The 12,214-nt window shown below is 45.1% G+C and overlaps 2 protein-coding genes across 12 annotated transcripts in view; one reads left to right on the top strand and one right to left on the bottom strand.

Annotated features, from left to right (window-relative positions):
* The window catches only part of LOC119253347 (zinc finger protein 420-like), a 316,892-nt gene that overhangs the window by 139,613 nt on the left and 165,065 nt on the right, over positions 1-12,214 (top strand). The window lies entirely within an intron of this gene.
* LOC119251621 (zinc finger protein 420-like) overlaps positions 1-12,214 on the bottom strand; it is a 365,165-nt gene that overhangs the window by 266,118 nt on the left and 86,833 nt on the right. The window lies entirely within an intron of this gene.

Here is a 12,214-nt window from a genome sequence, read left to right as displayed (position 1 = left end):
TTCTTCATCCATGACACATGACACCATCATAAATGTATTGAAGCAATTAAGATGTAAAGAAACTCATCATCTGGAAAGGGTCTCTTAGATGTTTGAAGCATGAAAGTCAAATACATGACTCCATGTACATACCAGGAGAAAGCCATAGAGTGAAGTGATTTAGGGCTGAATTAAATTCATCAGGTCTCTTCACAATATCTCAAGTATGGTTGATAGAAAAAGGACAAAGAAAATAACTATACAGGTCCCCAAATCATTGTCTTGAACTCATATATTTCTTTAAAGATTGATTTTATTTATTTATGCATGCAAGAACCAAGGGGTAGGCCAGAAGTGTAGGGGGTGAGAGGATTCCCCAAAGACAGAGTGCAGAGCAGAACAAGCAGATTGAATGAAACACACTGCTGAGGGGAGCAGCAGGTAAGTCAGGAGAGGTCTGCTGTTCCATGTGGTTAGCTCCCTGGCCAGGGACCAAATCATGCTGCAGTGGCTGCTGACAGCTTCATAGAGCTGTGACTTAACTCTCTGCACCACCAGGAAGGCCCTCAGACTTTTCAATTATGCTAATATTTAGTGTTTTCATGTTGGCTTATGCGCCATAACAATTTTCTGACTTAAGGAATGTAAAGTGTTTCTCACTTCCTACGGTCTTGCAATATCTTAATATGAATCTAAATTGCATGATAAATTATTTAATCATATTTTCACTTCTTTCAAGTTTCCAGTATGAAAATCTGGTGGTTTCAAAATTCATATTTGGACAAACCACTCATCACTTTCCATTTACAGTTACTCCAGCTTTACACTCTCTGATGTTTACTATGATCTGACTTCTGGTTAATCATTTTGACACTTATGGTTAAACTTCTGGTTAAAGACACCAAAGTTGGGACCTCACTGGTGGCACAAGGGGTTAAGACACAACCTATGAAGCTATACGCAGCCACTGCAGTACAAGCTGGATTCCCGGTCAGGGAGCTACCCACATGGTGCAGCAGACCCCTCCTGTCTCGCCTGCTGCTCCCCTCAGCAGTGTATTTCAGTCAATCGCCTGTTCTGTTCCCCACTCTATCTCTGATGAATCCTCTCACACACCCCCACCTCTGGAAGATACCCCAGTTCTTGCATGCATAATAAAATAAATCTTGAATAAAAGACACTAAAGTGAAAAAATTGACTTCGCAATTTTAACATTTCTCTCTGATGAGAATTCTCTAGTGTAGAGTAATACTTGACTTGCGGTGAAAGGCTTTGCCACATTCTTCACATTTGTAAAGTTTCTCCCCAGTATTGCCTCGGACCAGCACAGCAGTAGACGATGAGGCCGTCTCAGGGTTGAGAGACTGCGCAGGGTGGTCAGGGATTCGGCTAAAGAAATGACAAACAGACACACTTCAAGAGAGAGTATAAATCTGAGTGCGCTTTTATTAAGTTAGTGGTCAGTATATATATGTTTTTTCTAAAGGCATAGGAACAGTGAACATCAAAGAGATCAGTTTGCTCATAGGCTTAGCTTAATTGACAGGGCAGTGACTTATGTCCGAAGTTACACCTGGACCTAGCCTTATTCCTAATTGGACAGGTTATTAACTCTATATTTTTGTACTAATTACTACTACTATTACTTACTTATGTTTACTCATAATTAATTGTCATAGGTAAATTTATATTATAATGCAGTTAATATCAAAGGTACTAAGGTTAAGCACATAATAGAAAGATTATTAAACCAACAATTCTATTATAACACAGTGTTTAGTAATGTTTCATTTGCATTAGCCTAATTATTAAATTACGTATGTTTTTTAATTAGCAATCAATGACCAGAAAAAGGAAAGATTTTAGAAAGACAGTTGTAGCAGAATAAAGTTTGTGGGCCTTGAGAAAGCGAGATAAGGTTCCAGGTGGTCAGCATTTCTTTTAACCATCTTTGTGGCGGCTTCTGGTGGTCGTTATCTCTTGGCAGGCATTCGGCTTCTCTGCATCTTAGGGAGTTTGCTGTTCTCCCCCTGCGCGCATGGTTCCTTGCCCACGCCGGACCTCAGGGACCATGGCAACAGCCATTAGCCCTGAAGGTCACTGCAGGGGGGGGTGCAGCAGGTCCCCCTTTGTTTTTAGAACGAAGTTGGTAAGCATACATGTCACACTGGATGCATGTGAAGTGAAGTGAGCGGACACAGAAGGGAACAAACAAACAGAGAAGCAGGACAAGTAGGGAAAGAACAAGGAAGGAGAGAACAAGATGATACCAGTGAGTAGGAGTTAAAGATTGGAGAGTGGAAGCCAGAGAATGGGCAAAGGAAGAGACTGAAGTATCTAGGTGAGATTTACTGACAGCAGAGATTTTAGACTGAAGAGATGTAAGGTCATGAGAGAGGTCATTGTCATGCCAGATGCCAAATAGGTGATGTTTAGTAAGATTCCAATGTAGAGAGGAGTTATAACGCAAAGGTGTAACACAAATGAAACGAAACTGAACGTGGCAGTGAGTGGATAATTGCTGCTTAAGCAGCTGAACTTCATCTCCAATGGCAATGACAATTTCTTCCAGGGCATTTATCTTTCTTTCTAACTTGTAGTCAATGTCCCACTGCACAGAGAGTGCCATGGTCTCATTTTTGGTAAGGTCATTTACAAAAGAAGCTGTCTTAGCTTCCTGAATGAAAGCAACAGGGGAAGTAGCTAAGGAGGTAACCAGGGAAATTAGAGCAGCAATTTCTAGAATAAGGGTGGCAATAAAACGTTTAGGACGAAGAAGAGCATGTACTTCATTTAAAACTTGCATGGCAGTATTATTATACCAAGGCATATCATGTAAATCAACAGGTAACATAACATAGGGGGTATTTTAAGTAAGATTACAACAGGATACAAACGAGCAAGAGAGGGGATAATACAATTAGTAACAATGCAGCCAGAACAATGAATGGAGTAAGAAGTCCCACGCAATTGAATGCGTGCAGCTGAGGCATTCCCCAGAAGTATAACAAAGGGGTATCCAACGTAGGCACGCACTGGGATCTTATCGGTGTCCTGTCCAGGTTGTTTGAAGTGTACATCATTAATGGCAGCGAAAAGACAAAAGAGTTCAGGCTTTATGACAGAGCTTTCTATTCAGGGAACCGGGTTATTTAGTCCTGCCAATGGAGGCAAGCTTCCTCATCATTTTCAGAGGTCTCTGGAACCCTACGAACAAAGCAGCAGTTTTTCCACATTTTAGTTTAGCTCTATGTCAACTCCCTGGAAGAATTGTACTCAAAGTCACACAAAAGGTTAGTTCTGTTAGGAAAAAAAAAATATATATATATATATATTAAAAATAGATATTTTAATGGTCTTAAAAATAAAGTGATAAGTGTTCAAACAAATATTAAAAGGTCTAAAAGAATTAAAAGTAACAAAGCTAAGTAAAGTGTTGAACATCTGAAAAAGGAATTTTAGGAAAACAAATTTTGTATACTCAAATGATTTATATTATTTTAGTGTTTTGGGAACATATTAGCTGAAATAATGTTTGGTTAATAGTAACTGAGTTATAATCTAATGGGTTGTTTCAAAACATGTACTTATACACTAGCATTGGGTATAATCTTGGCCCTTGTCTAGGTTAATAATGTTGGGTACATAATGTCTTTTAGTGTCTGAAGAACTAAGGTTTTTGAGATGACAATTAAAGGTTATGATTTAATTGTCAATATTATCACTTAGGGCTAGAATTTTTATAGAGATTAAATATGGTTGTTTTTGCTGTTTTCTAGTATTTATGACACAGCTTCCCAAACATTTAATTAAAGTAAAATTTGGTAGCCTGTCATTTAATCAATTAAAGGAAATTTTGTGGAACCTCAGCAAAGTTTTAGAGACAGTATGAATTCTGTGATGTTGACTTAAAAGTGATGGTTGGTAGAAGGCTTTGCCTATATTCTTCACATCTCCAAGGTTTCTCCCCAGTATGAATTCTATGATGCCGAGTAAGACATGACTTATTGTTAAAGGCTTTGCCACAATCTTCACAATTGTAAGGTTTCTCCTCAGTATGAATTCTGTGATGCTGACTAAGATCGTTAAAGGCTGACAGTTGGTTAAAGACTTTTCCACATTCCTCACATCTGTAAGGTTTCTCCCCAGTATGAACTCTCCAATCAGGAAAGGTGACACAGCACAGGAAGGTGTTACTACAGTCAGGATGCCTGTAGGCTTTTCTCCAGCATGAATCCTTAGATGGTTAGTCAGCTGTGGATGCCAATACAAGGCTTTACCATGCTCTTCATACTTCTGAGGTTTCCCTCTCTGATGTTCAGTAAGTCTTGGGCACCATTTAGTAGCTTTGCCATATCCTTTACAATTGTAGAGTTTCTCATGAAGTACATGATGCTAGAAAAGTATTGAGGGCTCCTCAATAGGATCCTGTGTAGATTTTTTTCATCTTCCTTTCTAATTCTCTGATGTTGACAATGACATGACTGAAAGTTTAAATCTATCCCACATTGACAATGTTTTGAATAATCATTTGCATTATGGACTAGGGGACTTCCCATATGTTCCCACATTCTTCTCAGAGATTGTGTCTTATTAAAAATGTCACATGGATCTTGCTAACAGAAACATATTTATCTCTACCTGCAACAGACATAAAATGGAGTTTGACCCAACATGGTTTACACGCAGGATCACTTTGTACAGGAGGAAGTGTGTTATGGATAATTGTCCCTTATTGGGAATCTTCATTGCAACAACTGTTGTGCCCTTCACATGTATCTTGACATGTCTGGTCTTTCAATAATTCTAAATTCTCAAAGGTGCCGATTACATCTCTTCCCGGTCCCACAGTTAGCAACAAATCTTCTGTACTGACTGTGGCACGGAGACCTGGTGGTCTTGAGAAGACAGAGCAGGAAGACAACGAGGAATAACTAGCCCACACACAGCACTCAAGACAAAACACTTTAAATATTTCAGACATAAAATGAATACCATAAAAGACCCCCGACATGATGCTTGGATAGGTAACATCAGCCCGAGACAGCAACACACAGGCTTATGCATAGGTAACATCCTTAGGGAAAGGTAAATACACAGCAAATACAGATATAACCCTATAGTCAAAATATTGTTTCTGCTTCAGAATTTGGAAATATGACACCAAAAAAAAATCATAGATTCATGTTAGAGAATACAAATATCATGAAATATAATTTGTGATGTCAGTAGGGGTCGAAATGTTAAAGAGTGGAGTTTTGGTATGCAGCTGAATTTACATGGTTTTCACTTTAGGAAAGACTGTCATAACTTTTCAACATGCTATGGAATCCCCAGGAGAAAAAAAGATACCGTAAAATACATGGAAAAGAAATGAAAACAGAGACTGATGTGATGTGTACATAGGTTGGATGACAATGCTTTACAATGTTTGTAAATAATATTACAAACCAATATACCTCCATTAACATCCAAATGTGTGAAAGTGGAGGGAAATCACCAACAAGAAAGGAGAGAGGAATTAAAGCATATAAGAAAAGGTCAAAAAAAATACTGTATAAAATGGCTGAGAATACTGCATCTGCAGTGGCGCAGCGGTTGAGCGCTGGGCTGCAAAGCTGCCTGCACCCTCTGCAGTACCAGTTAGATCTCTGGCTGCCGGCAAGGGTCCCACATGGTGCGCAGACCTCTGATGCCGTCCACTGCTCCCGTCAGCAGTGTACTTTGTCAGTCTGCCTGTTCTGTTCTCCACTCTGGTTCTGGTGAATTCTCTCACCCTCCGGTGCTTCTGACTGTACCCCGTGCTTGAATAAATAATAAATAAATCTTTAAAAAATTTAAAAAATAAAACGACTGAGAATAGAGGAATTATTTTTTTTTTTAAATAGAGGCATGTTTTTATTTATTTATTTGTTTGTTTGTTTGTTTGTTTATACATGCACTGGGTACAGTCAGAAGCGCGGGAGGGTGAGAGAATTCACCAGAGCCAGAGCGGGGAGCAGAACAGGCAGAAGGACTGAAGCACACTGCTGAGGGGAGCAGCGGGCAGCAGGAGAGGTCTGCGCGCCATGTGGGACCCTCCTCTGGTGGCCAGGGAGCAGCCGGGCATCGAACCGGCGCTACAGAGGCCGCGGGCAGCTTCGCAACCCAGCGCTCAAACGCTGTGCCACCGGGAGGCCCAGGAATCATTCTTTAATAGTTAACACCTCCCTTTCAGTAATACTTTGAAGTAAATAAAAGTCCACAACACAATGACAAATGTGTCTGAATGAATTAAAAATAACACCAATTCAATCTTAACTATATGACACTCAACATAGGTTTCAGCGCACCATGTGGAATGTAAGGATGGAACTACATTCTGAGAAGACTAATCATGAAAATGGAGCCGTGTGGATCACTCTAATGATATGATCTGAGTCTAAAGCATCACAGAATGAAAAGAATGACCCCAGAAAATAACAGAAAATTACCTGTATTGAGAAGTCATTGTAATATTACCTATACACTAAGATGTGGTCCTGAAAGTGTGCCGCAAACGAAGACAGAACTCAATGCAGAAGATGAAAGCAATAAAATCAAGGGGAGGTTCAAGGCCCAATTGCAATGGGAAGGAAAATAATGTTATAAATTCAGGAATCAGAGTTGACAAACAGGGGTGAAAAAGAATTCGAAATGAAAGGTGTGGTATATAGACAGGATGAAATACTACTGAGCTATGAGAAAGGATACATCTGGCCATGTGCAACAACAACAATGGAATGCTGGGGAGGATTATGCTCAGTGAAAAGAATCAGAAGGAGAAAGACTAACTGGATGAATTCACTCCTATTTGGACTTTGGAAAAACAAGGCAAAGAATCTGACAATACAAACCAAAATAAACTCTAGAAATAGGACTGCAGAATGAGTGTACAAAGAGGGAAGGACAGTGGGTGTGGGTACAAAAGTGGCAGGGGATTCAAAGATTTATGTAGAAGCCCACAATGCACTGGTGCTGGGTATGGTGGTGACAGACATTTGAGGATATGAGAATCTTTTCCCTGAATCACGAAGAGTGAGGTACACCCATGGTTCCTTGATTCCAAAAAACTAAGCAATACTGAGAAAACATTGCAACAGAGAAAACTCCCCAAAACATGTGATTGAGAAAACAGTACTAAGAGGTAAATTTAAAGCATTAAACAATTACACTAGCAATAAGAGAGAATCTCAGTTGAGCAACATAACTTCACACCTCTAGGAATTAGAAAAAGAACAATTTGCTCCGTATTGGCAAAAAGGAAGACATTAAAAAAAATAAGAAAAAAATAAATAGAACATTATGGCCAAAAAGCAGGTGCTTCTCTATGAAAGGAAGTCTGGAGTATGAAAGATGAACAAAATGGATAAAACCTAAGTTCAATTCAGTAAGAAGGAAAGGCAGAGGCCTCAAGTGTCAGAGAGGAGACACCCCAGGGAGAGCAAGACTAAGCCTCCAAGACAAAACAGGAGCATGTCTGCAACCCCTGAAACAGAGCTCCCCAGACATTTAGGATGGATGGATGCGTTCCTGTGGACCAGCTGTGTCCTCTGCCATATTCATTCCACCTACCTGGGAGGAGGACGGAATCTACACTTCTCTTCACATCCCAGGGCTCCATTTTTTTGCTCCAACAAGATGACCAGCTCGGGCGTAGACACAGCAAGACCTGTTTATTAGGACCGGTGATATGAGATGGCCTGAAGATTCTCAAATTCCTAATACAGTATTGTATTCAGTAGAGGGGACAGTATAGAAGGTTCTGGAAAAGGATCACTGCAATACATTTTCTGACAGCACCTTTACCAGAAATCATTGAAATTTTCACATCCTAAGAACCATTTTTACACCTCTGAGTCCTAGCAATGTGATAGAGAAGCTGGGATTTTGCTTGTAGCAATAACGCTTAAGTCACATATTTTCTTGAATGAGCACTCATACAGAGTGCAGGCTGCAGATCATCCTAAGACAGGAGAAATTTAAGCCATGATGAAACATCATGAGACTTTGTTTCCAACAAACCCACACTGTTGTTCTTTAAAATAGGGACCTAAATGTATCCGACAATTCTGGGCATCCCTGGAGCACATCCACACGCGGTACAGGAAACACTGAGGGCAGATGAGGAAATCTAGAGGGATATTCTCCTCACCAAGGACACCACATTTCTGTAGGCCTCTAGCATCACGTCCCTGTACAATTTCCACTGCAGCTGGTCCAGGACCTCCTGCTCCTTGTGTGAGAATTCGATGGGCACATCTCTGCAGGTCAAGGGTTCCTGAAATCAAAATATACAGTTACTACATGGCCACCAGCAGAACTCTACGTAGGACACAAGGTGAAAAGAGAGTTGTGAGGAGCCCCATGGTGGCACAAGGGGTTCAGTACAGCACTATGAAGCTATGACAACCATTGAAGGATAAGTTTGATCCCTGGCCGGGGAACTGACTCACATGGCACAGCAGACCTCTCCTGTCTCTCCCGCTGCTCCCCTCAGCAGCGTATTTCAGTCAGTCTGCTGTTCTGTTTCCCACTCTCTGGTGGATCCTCTCACACCCTGCATCTCTGGCCTGTACCCCAGCTTTTGTATGCATAAATAAATAAATATTTTTAAAAATCATTTTATGGCGCCTCCCTGGTGGGGCAAGGGGTTGGGATGCAGGCCATGGGACTCTCCTCGGCCACTGCAGCACAGGTTGGATCCCCGGACAGAGAGATACCCATGTTCACAGCAGACCTCTCCTGCCTCCCTGATGCTCCTCCCAGCTGTGTATTTCAGTCAGTCTGCCTGTTCTGTTCCCCACTCTGTCTCTGGTGAATCCTCTCACCCTCTCAAGCATCTGGCCTGTACCACGATTCTTGTATTAAAGAAATATTCCTTAAAAAATAAATAAATAAAAAGAAGGACTGCGGTCCTCACTCTAACTTTACTTTAAAGCTCACCCAACTTTCCTGAGAGTCTGACAAGCCTCCCAGTGATAAGTCGCACAACACTGTCCCTAACTAAACTAAGAAACTAGTATTTTTTCCTGGCCTTGGGACTCTGCACACACAGCAAGCCAACCCTCCTGCTGAGTGCCTGGCTTTGTGCCTTACTCCAGCATTTCAGGGCTCCCAGGGTGGGTGTTGCTCTAACTAGGGACACAGGGGATTTAGAACAGCTCCTCTGCGAGGAACAAATATCCCACCGACATTCTTTCAGTCTAAGGGCACTCGAAAAATGGGCTGCGTCCCTGGTGCAATGTGCTCTCATGTCCCAACCCCAACACTTGCTATTCTACTACTGCTCAGCTTGTGACTAAGCCTACACTCAGCTGCTGGCCCAATGACTTTGCTCCAGGGCAGGGAGGGGGCAGCCCAGACCCTGCAACCCTGCCTGCTCTAAACAGGTTCTGCCATCCTGCTTCCTTCCTTCTCAGTCTCCTCTGCAGCTTCTCCTCTCCCTGCTCAGCTCCACCCTCCCTTGGGTGGGGCAGGGAACCTGGAACCTCCCCTTTCCTGGGGACCCCCTGTTACAACTTCACCTGTGACCGAGGGCCCTTAGCCGCTGCTGTTTCTCATTCTCCTCTTCAAATCTTAACATACACAATCTCCTACTCAAATTTGTTTCTTCTAAGCGAGGGGGAGCGCCTCAAGGTTAAACTCCTCCTCCCAACAAACAGCTCACCCCTCCAAGGGGAACAGCCTGTCCAGATGCCCCCCCTCACCTCCTTCCAGAACCACCAACAGGCAGCTCAGGGACGATTGTCAGGGAGACCATCTCCCGGGCCCTTGGAGGCAGGGCCAGCTCTACATGCCACTCCAGCAGGGAGCAGCTCCTGAAAATGGACCTCCTCCCTTCAACTCCCCAAGAGATTTCGGGCTGGATAAGGTTGGGGGGATGATGGAGGACAAGAATGGAAAGACTGGAAAGGACTAGCCCCAAGGCCAAATCCTGACTCACACTACTAGAGGAGGGGTCGAGCACATGCACAGGACCCTTACCCAGCTGTGCAGGTCGGACCCTCAGGCGCCAGCGCCTTGTCAGGAGGCAGGAAGGGAGCAGGGTCCCTGCTCTAGGGAGTGGGGCACAGGCCTGAGGGGAAGGATGTGGAGACGGGCCCACCCCGGAATCTCTGGTCCCTTTCTAGCGCTGCCTGTTGCCCACATCCGCAGCAAGCAGCCGCTCCCGGAGGAGCGCGCCTCCCAAGGAGAAAGGGGCTGTGGCAGGGCAGGCTCCGCACAGGCCCGGGCAGCCGCCCCCTGCCCGCCCGGGACCACGCAGGAGCCTCTTCTCACCAGCTCTCACCTCTGTGGGGCGCAGCCTCCTGGCGGGTGGCCGGTACCTGCCAGGACGTCTCCAGGGACCTCCCTCAGCGGAGGCCGCTCTCCTCAGGGCTGCCACCTGCACCCGCGCAGGCCTCGCTCAGCAAACCTGCCCCTTCCCTTCCCCTGAGAACCTGCCCGGTAAACACAAGTAACGACTCCGTCTCGTGGAGGAGCGACCTGGGGAACTCCCGGGGGCTGCTGAAACACGGTCTGGGGAAACATTTCCCAGAGTGAACCCCAGGATCTCAGGCTCCAAAAAACCCCCCCCACTCTATTCCCGAGACCTACCAGGAAAAAAAGGCAGTTCTGGAAGGACACTAGGGAGATCTCTGGCGCCACCTAGTGCCCAGAACAAAATCACCACACATTCTGAGAGGGGCTGGGCCGCGCCTACGGGGTAAGAAGGGAAACCAGGCGTGGAGCAGGACCCCATCCTGGAGCGGGAGAGCCAGACGCAGGACCAGGAGCGGGACGCGCCCTAGCAGCGGGACTGCACAGGGCGACAGCGCGACAGCCAGCGTTTTGGACCTGACAGCCTGGAACTGAGCCTAGAGCGCAGCATTCGGGGCCGGATCCACACAGCTGCGGGCACAACGCCGGGTGGACGCGCTGCAGACACAGCACCCGGCTTGAAGGACAGCCCCTGTGTGGAGGCGCCCCCCACCCTTTTCTCAGAGAACCACTGGGGAAAAGCAAGGTCAGCAAGTGCAGGTCTCTGGCGCCACCCAGTGACCAGAACAAAGCCACCGAGGAGCTGATTCCCTGCTGGACTGAGTAAACACAGAGGGCGGGAACCACCAGGGGCAGAGCCCAGCAACAGGGCATCAGCGCGCTGGTCGTGTTTTTTTGCTCGCGGTGCTGGACTTGGTCCGGTGAACAGATGTCAGCAGGTTGACTCTGTGCTGAGGACTCTCCAGGCCACCATATGGAACTTAAGCATCGTGCACTTCTGCGATCTGCTGGGGGTGTGGGGGTGTCATTCCTAAATCCAATTCCCCAGATACCAGGGATGACTATAAAGTTTCTGGGGCATCAAAGTAAACATGGAGGGCCTCCCTGGTGGTGCAGCAGTTGAGCACTGGGTTGCCAAGCTGTCCGCTGCCTCTGCGGCGCCGTTCGAAAGCCGGCTGCTCCCAGGCCACCGGAGGAGGGTCCCACATGGCGCGCAGACCTCTCCTGCTGCCCGCTGCTCCCTCAGCAGTGTCCTTCGGTCCTTCTGCCTGCTCTGCTCCCTGCTCTGGCTCTGGTGAATTCTCTCACCCTCCGCGCTTCTGACTGTACCCAGTGCTTGTATAAATAAATAAATATTTAAAAAGAAAAAACTAACCTTCAACAAGAAATACCGAACGTCCACACAACCTGAGCACTGTTAACTTTTCACATACACCAGGAGATGTACTGTTGCCCCAAGGTACCCCAGGTTAGGCTATGGTTTCCAAGCACAGCTGGTTCAGGGCAGCTTGTTCTCCATAGTTCTCAGGGCCAAAAATTTCTTTCCTAACTATATCTCTTAAACAATTTTTACTTCTTTTGTGACAGTTCATGCATAAGAACAATAAGCCAATTGTCACCTGGGTCCCAATTAGGTTTCACAGGCCAATGAATAACTAACTTACTCAGCATTAACCAGGAACAAGAGGGAGACCTTTAGCAGGCTTTGTCATGGAGACTCCCTAGTTCAGATCTTCTTTGGGAGGTGCAACAACTCCCTCCTCTTCTGGGAAGTACAACTTTCCCTCTTCAGGGGAACACAGGCACTCTGCTTCTCAGAGTCTCTCTAATGCCCTGACGATGTCAAGAGACAGCATGGGAGGCGCAGCCCTCCGCAGAGCAGGCTGGGAAGGGGTGAGAACAAACGATAGAATAAAGAGGGCTGCCTTCACTTGCTCATGCAAAGAGGAGGATA

This window comes from Talpa occidentalis, unplaced genomic scaffold (assembly GCF_014898055.3).
Source record: "Talpa occidentalis isolate TD23 unplaced genomic scaffold, MPIMG_talOcc4v2.1 talOcc4.2, whole genome shotgun sequence".
In the NCBI taxonomy this organism is placed as follows: Eukaryota; Metazoa; Chordata; class Mammalia; order Eulipotyphla; family Talpidae; genus Talpa; species Talpa occidentalis.
This window is presented reverse-complemented; position numbering and strand designations above follow the sequence as displayed.